Raw genomic sequence first — 11,267 nt, 5'->3', positions numbered from 1 at the left:
TGCAAGCATAATTAGCTCTAATGGGCTACGCTCATTGTACCGCCAAAGGTACTAATTCCAACCAAAGGAATGACATGCAGACACACCGCCAGGCGGGCTACAACCCCAACGTCGGACCACCTCCAGATCGGCGGCGACGCGCCGCCACGCGCCGCGCCAAGATGGCATCAGAAGCTTCTGAAGCTGGGAACTGAAGCATATCAGTCCCACATCGAAAACAAAGAGAAGATCAACATCTTCCTGACCTATAAAAGGTTCTCTCCTCTCTCCTCATTAATTACGCATTCAATACTTACCTACTGTCACTTTGTCAGCATAAATACATTGACTAACTTAGGCATCGGAGAGTTGAAGACCGCCCAACGCGGTCTCCCTCTGACGCCCTTTGTATTTTATTTGACAGGTAGAGGAAGCGTTGAGAACATTGCAAGTATCGATCCGCCCATCGGATCAGCGTTAACGAAGGTTCAGCTACCGCCGAACTTTTAGACATTAACATTGGCGCCGTCTGTGGGAACCCTTGAACAAAAGGCCATCCCACCACAATTACCATAACTAACGGTAGAGGGGGAAACGCTGAAGAGCAGGCAGACCATCCCGCCATCCCCCAACCCTCTGACCCAGCAGTAGGCGTTAACCGCGCACTATTCACAACCCCGGCCAACCCCGGCGGTGAGGTAAATCCAAGCAGCAGCCGCCCGCCGGGCCAAGATCTCGTCACCATGTACGAGCTAGCACTGGCGGATCTTCATAAGGCAAACAGAGAACGTGAGGAGGAGTGCAAGGAAAAGGCTGAAGCCCAAAGGCAGGTGGCTACACTCATGACACGTTTTGAGGAATTAAAGAAGACACTGGAGGCCACCGCCCGCCCAGCACAGAGCGAGCAGTCACGTAGCACCAGGCGTAGTCGACCCGGCACCGGCACATTGGTACCAGGGCCGGTCATACAGATGCAGGTACCGCTGAACCCACCTGAGTTGTTGGGAATGGGACCACCGCCCATACCCCAACTAATGTTAGAACAGGAGGCGGAATCACTCCCGCACACCAACTGCTCGGAGGCTAGGGCGAGGACTGAGAATAATCCGCCTGTGCCGAGGCGCAGGCCGTCCCAGCAGGTCATTCAGGCTGATTCCACCAACGATGCAACCGCCCAGATATTGGAAAGGATGCACCAACTGGAGCAGAGGTTGATCCGGGCGGAGTCGGGCGTCTCGGCGCCAACTCAGAATCCGCTCTTCGCTTCCAGACCCGGGCCCTTCACCGCTGCAATTCTGCAGGCTGTCAGACCAGCATATGCAAAAACCCCAAAGATGGCGCATTACGGCGGAATGTCTGATCCCTTCGTCCACATGGACACCTTCAAGAAGGTCACCAACAACAAGGGGTTCGACGACGCCACCTTGTGCCACTTGTTCAGCGAAACGTTGGATGGCGAGGCAATGAACTGGTTCTTTGAGTGTCCACCGGGGTCTGTCAGCTCATTCTATGCACTATCCCATGCTTTCCTCTCCCGGTTCATCTTATTATCCGCCGTGCATCACAACACAAGTCAGCTGTTCAGCGTCAAGCAGGGGGAGGACGAATCACTGAAGGCCTTCGTCACAAGGTGGCGAGCGGCAGCGTCTCAGTGCCGTGACCTAGACAAAACGATGGCATCAGCGGCCTTCAGGAAGGGACTTCTCAAGGGACCGTTCCTCTATCACCTCAACTACAATCATCCCAATGCGACGTATGACCACGTCATGAGTGAGGCGGTCATTCACGCCCAGGCGGAATTCATCACATATGGAGAAACATCACCGCCACCAACAACTCCAACAAAATCAACACAGCCATCCTCCAGTCATCAGGAAATCGCTAACAAGACCCCCTTAGCACCATCAACTGACAAGAAAAGGGAGTGGCAACAGGGCCACCACCAGAACAAGCGGCAGAAGGACCAGCATTACAACAAGGGCAACCGCCCAACCCATGGGGATAACCGCAACAAGCAGGCGGAGTCCTCGCAGCGGTATGCAGTTTTCACGGTCCTGACGGCCTCATATGAAGACATCTACAACCAGTGCAAGGATCAGATCCCACCGCCACCCCCTCCAAAGTACCCAAAAACAGGCAAACCCAGGAACACCGGCAAGTGGTGCGAATACCACGAGGACAGCGGCCACAATACCAACAGCTGCAACGCTCTCAAAACGGCCGTTGAGACCTTGTACCGTGACGGCAAGTTGGAGCAGTTCAAGGTGCGTCAACCACCACCAGTAATTGCCAACGTTGAGACCTTGGGCCGCATCAACACCATCGATGGCGGTGCTCCAATCACCAGCATGTTTCACAGGGCAAGAAAGCGCTATGCACACGCTAATCACCCAAAGGAAGTCTGCAACATCCGCTACAAAAGATCCGCCAAACTCCCAAGATCAGGTTGGGAACCTATTACCTTCTCAGAGGAGGAGGAGCGCGGAGTGCATTTACCCCATGACGACCCATTCTTGGTCGATGCCATTCTTGGCAAATTCTCGGTGGGGAGAATCTTGGTGGATAGCGGGTCCGCTGTCAACGTCATCTTCAGTGGTTGCTACGACCATCTCAAGCGGAACAAAAAACTACTCCAGGATCACGAACCACTGCTCAGCTTCTTCGGTGACGTCACACAACCGCTAGGGTCAGATTACATGCGACTGGTTATTGGCACTAGCCCCTGCATGGCGGAGGTACATACAGAATTCATTATTGTCGACTGCTTCAGTTCGTACAACGCCATCATTGGTCGACCAGCGCTTAACAAGCTCAAGTGCATCATTGTCGGGTACATGCTTCTCATGAAGTTCCCCACGCCCAACGGCACGGGCTGTGTGAGGGGAAGCCAGCAGCTGGCACGAGAATGTTATTCAATGACTATAGAGCGGTCAACGCGCCGCCATGAAATTCTGACGGTGGGTAGTGAGGCACCGCCACCAAACATCTTTGAGGATCCTAGAGATGAGGAGGAGAAATATGTAAGGAAGAAGCCGGTCAACCCAGACACGTCGTTGAAGGTTGTCTGCATCTCAGACGAACACCCTGAGCGGACAGTCCGCATAGGCGCCCAACTAAACCCAGAGGTGGAGGCAGAACTCACTCAGTTCTTACGTGATAACACCGCCGTCTTTGCATGGTCATACGCGGACATGCCAGGTATCTCTCCTGAAATTATCACTCATAAACTGACCATCAAACCCTCCTTTTATCCCATCAAGCAGAAGCGAAGGGCCTTTGATGAGGAAAAATACCGGGCAATCGGAGAGGAGGTCGCCAAACTCCAGGACATTGGGTTCATCCGCCAAGTCATCTATCCCCAGTGGATCTCAAACCTGGTAATGGTCAAAAAGCCCAGCGGCAAATGGCGGATGTGTGTCGACTTCAAAAATCTCAACAAGGCCTGCCCAAAGGATAGTTTCCCGCTACCTCGTATCGATCAGCTAGTCGACTCAACCGCCGGACATGAGCTCCTCAGCATGATGGACGCTTTCTCCGGATACAATCAGATCAAGATGCACCCCAGCGACCAGGAATGCACCACCTTCACCACCGACAAAGGCCTCTACTGCTACAATGTCATGCCTTTCGGTCTGAAAAACGCCGGTGCAACTTACCAGCGGTTGATGAACGCCATGTTCGCTGAGCATCTGGGAAAAATCATCGAGGTTTACGTGGACGACATGCTAGTTAAGAGCATCAAGGCCAGCGGACACGTGGCAAACCTCAGGATCATAGTAACCATCCTCCTGGCCTATGGTATGCGCCTCAACCCAGAAAAATGTTTCTTTGCGGTCACCGCTAGCAAATTTCTGGGTTACATCGTCAGCGAGCGAGGTATCGAGGCTAACCCGGATAAGGTACAGGCCATCCTTAACCTGGCGGACCCCGAGTATAAGGTGGACGTGCAGTGCCTCCAGGGCAAGTTAACCGCCCTTTCTCGATTCATCTCTCGCTCACTGATAAGTGTGCCCCATTCTTCAAACTCCTCAAAACAACTCACAAGAAGGTCATCGACTGGAACCCAGAGTGCCAGGCGGCGTTCCAGGGCCTAAAGGAATACCTGGCGGCAGCCCCTCTCCTTTCTGTCCCTGTGCAAGGAGAAACACTATTCATATACCTGGCGGTCTCGGCATCGGCGGTAAGTTGCGCCATTGTCCGGCGGGAAGGCCAAGATGAGCTTCCAGTGTTTTACGCCGACAGAGGCATGAACGGGGCAGAAACAAGATATCCTCCCTTGGAGCAACTGGCCCTCGCACTTATCGTTGCCGCCAGACGCCTCCGGCAATACTTCCAGGCTCACACGATCCATGTGTTAACCAATCAGCCGCTGAGGCAAGTGATGCAGAACCCTGAACACTCGGGGCGCCTCAGCAAGTGGGCCATTGAGCTCAGCGAATTCGACATAGAATACAAGCCAAGAACCACCATGAAAGGCCAGGCAATGGCGGACCTCATCGCTGAACTCACCGAGCGACAGCCGGAACCCGGTACTGAGACAAGGCCCGGAACAGAAATGGTAACCGTTGAGGAGGCAGCTCCCCTACAGTCAGATTGGAACCTGCATGTGGACGGCTCCGCCAGCGCCAAGGCCAGCGGCGCCGGAATCATCTTAACAGGACCCGGGGGACTAAACGCGGAGTACGCGTTAAAATTCAACTTCAAAGCTTTAAACAACATGGCGGAGTACGAGGCACTCATCGCCGGTCTGCTCCTCGCCATTGACTCAGGGGCTGACAGCGTCAACATATTCAGCGACTCCCAATTAGTCGTAAACCAGGTCAACGACAGCTTCCAAGCCAAGGACCAGCAGTTAGCGGCATATTTGGGGTACGTCAAAACGTTGCTAAAAAAGTTCAAATTTCACACCATCACACAAATCCCCAGGGAAAAGAACGCCAAGGCTGATTCACTGGCGAGACTAGCAACCGCCCAGCCACATCAGAGTCTAGCGGACACAAGGGTAGAGTACCTTGACAAGCCAAGCATCACAAAGACCCTGGCGGAGATCTTCAACATTGAAGTCAACCCCAGCTGGATGGACGAGATCATTGCATATAAGCACAGCGGCACATTGCCAGAAGATAAGGTCCAGGCAAGACAGCTCAAGCGGAGAGCAACCCGCTACAACATCCAGAATGGCAAGCTGTACCGCCAAGGATTCACCCATCCCAACCTCCGCTGTCTAACCCCAGAGGAGGGAAAGGTCGTCCTAGCGGAAATCCATGGCGGAGAATGTGGAAACCACTCAGGCGCCAGATCATTGGCCAACCGCACATTGCGACAGGGTTACTTCTGGCCCACACTTGGTGATGACGCCCGGCAAATTTCGAGATCTTGCCACAAATGGCAACAGTTTGCAGATCTCCCTCATGCACCGGCAGAACCACTGTCAGTCATCGTCGGCCCTTGGGTTCACTCCACGTGGGGCCTCGATTTGATGGGAAAGTTCCAAACCGCCAAGGGCCAGTTCAAGTACATCATCGTCGCCATCGACTACAACAGCAAGTGGGTAGAGGCGGAACCACTGACGGCAATCACTACCGCCAAGGTCATTCGATTTCTCTGGAAGAACATCTACTGCCGCTATGGTGTCCCACATACAATCATCACAGACAACGGTACACAGTTCAACAACAAGGAACTCATATCCTTCACCGCCAACTTGGGCACAAAGTTAAGTTTTGCATCTGTCGCCCATCCCCAAACCAACGGCCAAGTCGAAGCAGCAAACAAGATAATAAAGAAGCTGCTAAAAAAGAAGCTCGACAACGCCAAGGGTTTGTGGGCGGAGAAGCTTCCAGAGGTCCTATGGGCCATCCGGACAACTCCAACTACCGCCACCGGCGAAACCCCTTTCTGCATGATGTTCGGCACAGAGGCAGTCCTACCTATTGAAGTAACTCAGCCTACCGCTAGGGTCGAAGGCTACTGCCCAGACACCAACAGCGACGGCGTCAACTTGGACAAAGACCTCCTAGAAGAAAAAAGACACAAGGCCCATTTGCACAACTTGCAAAACAAAAGGCTGGTATCGCGTTTCTACAACGCCAGAGTCAAGGCCCGGAACCTCCAATTGGGGGACTGGGTAATGAAGGAAGTCATTCCGCCACCAACAAAACTCTGCCCAACTTGGGAAGGCCCATACAAAATTGTGGAAGTCGTTAGCCCAGGCACCTTCTACTTAATGGACAAGGATGGCGTCACGTCGACCCACCCTTGGAATACCGAACACCTTCGGTATTACTACAAATAGTCAAACCGCTACCCAGGAGCATCTTGACTTAGCTAAATTTTTGTTCAATATTTAGCTAAGGGAAGCTACCCAACGGGTACTACCCCACTTTTGTACACTGATCAATCAGCTATCAATGAAACGAGGAATTATTCAAACCATTGTTACCAAGTCTAGCACTGAGGGCAACTGGCAACGCCAGCAATCGTCAGCGGACCTCGTCCGCTACGTGGTGCACTTGGACCAATCTTAATTCCTTTAATGTTTCATTGATTGGCAAAAGAAAAAGATAACTCAAAGTACTTGCAGTACAAACACATTTAACAAACCAATTCAAAACTTTATTTCATGTCGCAACGTGCATTACAAATTGTTATGCCTCAGCGGCTACAAAAAAGTAAGAAAATCTAGAGCGGTCCCAGCTGGCTTCAGGGGTTGCCTTCGGCATCTTCTGCTTCAGCAGGCGGCGGCACGATCGCTCGACTCGTTTGATCGGACCCTCGCGCTGTCGGACTTGGGGTCTCTATGGTGCCATCCGCCCGGGTGTGCGCCGCCAGGAATCCAGCGCGCGACACCTCCGACGGGGTAGGGTTGGGAGTCTGCTGGGACCCTTCCGCCGGATGTGCGCCACTTTCTCCGCTGCCTGAGCGGGCACCTCCCGCTGGGGCGAGCACGACCTCTTTCTCCGGCGGGGTACTCTTGTTCGGCGGCGCATCAGGCTGTGACGCTTTGGCGAAGTCGATGGCGCCCTTCCGCTTCAGCATGTCTATGTTTGCTAGGGCCCCAGCCTTCGCCGACTCGGTCATCGCCTTCTTAAACTCCACAGACTGCTTGAATGCTTCAACAGCGGCGGCCGCGGCTGTATCCCCTTCAGCCCTCAGGCGGGCGACCTGGCCTTCCAGCCGCTTCAGCTCCGTCACCCTGGCAGCGGACTCCCGCTGCACGATAATGAGCTTCTTGTCCTTAGCGGCAATCCGCTCCTGCAGCAGCGCGACGTCCTGCTCCAACCTGGAGACGCGTTCATTCCTCTTCAAATCCCGCTCAATGGCCACGTTGAGCTTACCGCGGGCGTCCGCAAAATCACACTCCGCCTTCGCCAGGCGCCGCTCTGCCTCCGCCAGTTGCTCCTTCGCCTCCACCAACTCCCTCTGGAGACCTTGGATTTCCTCCCTGAGCTCCCCCTCGACCAGGGGCTGCTTTGACGCCGCCACGAACATGTCGTGCAGTCCCGCCGATATTTGACCAAACGCCAAGCTGAAGGGCGATTGGTCAATTGCTGTGGGGCGCGAGATACCCGCTAGGCCGCCACATCCAAGCCGTTCGCAGAGATGGAAGAGGAACTCCCGCTCACCATCTGTCATGAATGCTGCATACTCGGCAAATGAGTCCAGCTCACTAACGGCGGGCGCTTCTCCCTCCACCACAACAGTCTTCGACGGAGCTTCTCGGGCCTTCTTCTGTCAACGGGACCCGATCACCTCCACGTCCTCCCCCTCTTCCTCGTCAGGAGAGTCAACCTGCCGACGTTTTCTCTCCAGCGCCCTTTGGTTCCCGGCGGCGGTCCTCGTCACCCTCACCCGCGGCTCCTCCCTTGGCGCAGTGACAGTCTCCGCCGCCTGCACCACCCTCTCCTTTTGGGGGCCACGCCTGTTGGCAGGCATCCGCTCCTTCTGCTGCCCAGCTGCAGCGCCTCCCCTCTTCCCGCCGGCCACTTGGGCCCCCGCCTGCACTACCGGCAGACCGTCCTCACCAAGATGGGAGTGGTGCGGCATTGGCAGCACCACAGGCACCTCGGACTGGCTTACCACCAGGGTCTCGGGGTTCACCAGGGTCTTCTGAGCCGCCAGACCCTCGGCGTACATCGTCTCCAGGAAGTTATCAATCTCCGCACGATCCATCGCTTTTTCGAAAGCGTCGCGGCTGGCTTTATTGCCTGGCGGAGTTTCTAAAAATAAAAAATATATAAACCAATCAGTCTCGGCTACTTATTACAAAAAGAAAATCAACAGAGCAGTCTGGCGGAAATTTCTTACCAACAGAGCGAGTAAGTTTCTGCTCGACTAACAACTCCCAGCCAGTCAGAAGTCGGAAGTCCAGCAAGTTGTGGTTCCGCCAACAGCCTCTGATCCGCGCCACGCGACACTCCTCCTCGCGCGTTAGGTTGTAGCGCAGTCCCGCTGCACAAACACAAGTTGATTAGCAAAAGTACCAAGTCTGCAAAATAAAAGAGCCCGCCAGCTACGTCCAGCAGAAACTGGTTACCAACCTCGGATAGGTTGGAACTCCGACTTAATCCTAAACGTCGGCCCTTCTTCGTTCGCTCCAGCCTGATACTCCCACCCCTCTGTGGCGACGCAGAAGGTCCCCCGCCAGTAGGACATCGAATCCCTCAGGTTCTCGATCAGCTTGGGCGCTCCCTGGCGGCGGCTCAGGTTTACTTGCCCTCTACAACCCTGGTGCTTCACGTACACCAGCTCGTAGAAGTGAAGCACTTCCGCCACGGTAGGCCTCTCGCACCCGGACAACCGCCACAGTGAGTTCATTGCCAGCATCAGACGCCACATGTTGGGACAAATCTGACCAAACGCAAGGCCAAATTCGCACACCAGGATTTGGAGATTTGGCACCAGCGGGAGTGTCACTCCTTGGCGGAATATCGCCTCATGCACGGCCGCAAATCCCACTGGGAGAATCGACGCCTTCTCATCCACAGTCGGCGGGCGCAGCTTCACCGAGCCCGGCAACCGGAACGTCTGCTTCATTTGACTGACGGCGGCGGCGTTCATCCGCCCTCCTGCCTCGTCGACGGCGGTGCCATCCTGGAGGAACCACGCTGACTCCGCATTCTCCCCCGCCGCTTCTTCTTCCCCAGTGGAGCCGCTGGCAGCACTATTGCTCGCCAAACGCTCGTCGCGCCGAGCTTTAGCAGCAGCGGCCTCACCCGCCCTAGAGCTCTCCGGACGTGGACCACGACACATGGCTACTTCCCAAGGTATGGTCTGTAGCGGCTCAACCTCTAGCGGTACTGGCAGTGAGGTTCCTGCAGGGGCAGATGGACGCAACGAGTCAATAAATATCCTATCCGCCGCGCTGAACGACACGTCAGACCCGGAATCCTCACTGCTCGAAATCTCTATGACGTTAGCCATCCCAAACCCTAAAACCCACACCAGTTAGCACAAACACAGATCTAGCCTATTCTTACATCAGTTATAGCCAAGAGCATCAAGAACAATTTACCCAGAAAATGCAAAAATAGGAACAAACACACTCAACCAAGATTCGACCATCTAGCAAATACCTAAACGCTAACTCTCTGCCAACCACCATAACCCAACCCCCCCCCCCCCCCAAATCTCACTTTACACCTCAGAACACGCCAAAGAAAAAACAGGAATCATCCCAGAAACACAAAAGCAACAAGACCCAGAAAATAGCAGATCCGATGAAACAGGGAAGAGGGAATCCAGATACCAACCTCGGTGGTGGAGCCTATGATACGATGGGACACAGTAATCTTAGAGGGGTGCGGTCGTCGTTTCTCCGGGAACGGTATCTCCAAGCTCCGGCAACCTCTTTCTGCAATCTCGGACGAACAGAGCGAGAAGAACACGACTGTGAGTTTGCAGCTTTTACCAAAGTGTCAAATCTCGCTGGGTTTCCCCCCCTTTTATGTCAACATCAGCGCGTTCTCCGCCGTCCGCTAAAAAACGACATCACACGACAGCCGTACACGTGTCACAGACCTCCACTTCCTCTCCGGATTAACCGAGGCGTCGCCTCGGTTACGAAATCCATAATTACCATCATTTATGGCAAGAAGACGGCCAGGCTTAGGAGACAAACCTCCGCACGCTAACCCTCTGCGGGTTGGACACGTGTCAACCACCACTAGACGAAGCGTCTGGTGGAAGTAACCACTTGGAATGAGTTCACCGACCGCCCGAAGTCTCCGCTGAGCGAAACCCCGCCAGCGGAACTTCTCCCTTGTCATCTTCCAAGTGACGAAGTCTCCGCTGAGCGAAACCCCGCCAGCGGAACTTCTCCCTTGTCAACTTCTCCCTTGTCATCTTCCAAGTGACGAAGTCTCCGCTGAGCGAAACCCCGCCAGCGGAACTTCTCCCTTGTCACCTTCCAAGTGACGAAGTCTCCGCTGAGCGAAACCCCGCCAGCGGAACTTCTCCCTTGTCATCTTCCAAGTGACGAAGTATCCGCTGAGCGAAACCCCGCCAGCGGTACTTCTCCCTTGTCACCTTCCAAGTTTGCGGTACTTCTCCCTTGTCACCTTCCAAGTGACGAAGTCTCCGCTGAGCGAAATCCCCGCCAGCGGAACTTCTTCCTTGCCATTCTGCAAGCGGGGCGTCTTCCGCTACACACCTCTAGCGGAACCCCCTTTTTTCCATCTGGCAAGCTGCGTGCTTTGTGTTTGGACCCAAAATGAACATTTTGGCCTGACAAGGCACGTCTTGGAGAAATTGAGCCAATGTCAGTGGCTCAAGCTATATATTGTCGACAAGCTCGAAATATATATTTCGAGGCTAAATAAAGCCTACTATGGAAGCATGGAAGCATGAAAAATTAACTTTAGCATATTTTCCTACTTCGGCTAGGAAAAACCGAGCTAGACAAGGAAGGAGGGGTGGCAGACTGACCAAATGAACTTGAAATGAGCTGAAACTCTGCAGATCCATTCTAGACAGCCCAAGGATCATTTCTTATGAAGAGTGCCAGAGTTTTTTTTTTTGAGTGGAAGGCCTTCAAACAATCAGCCCAATTTTCTACAGAAGCAAAACTGGAAAACTGGACCTGTAAGAGGTCCAGCAGCATTTTCGGCCCAACCACATGGAATAAAAATCTGAAAATTTGTCAGGATGATCTACACTCATAGTGGAACATTTCATATGAAGAAGTCGAAGGCATATAATGAATTCTTGTTGGAGAAATAATTGAAGGAATAAAGGGGCAGAAACTGACCTAAAACCAGCTCAATATTCACATGTTCATGTTTCCTACC

The sequence above is a fragment of the Rosa rugosa genome, chromosome 6 (assembly GCF_958449725.1).
Source record: "Rosa rugosa chromosome 6, drRosRugo1.1, whole genome shotgun sequence".
Taxonomy (NCBI): Eukaryota; Viridiplantae; Streptophyta; class Magnoliopsida; order Rosales; family Rosaceae; genus Rosa; species Rosa rugosa.
Note: the sequence above shows the minus strand (reverse complement) of the source record.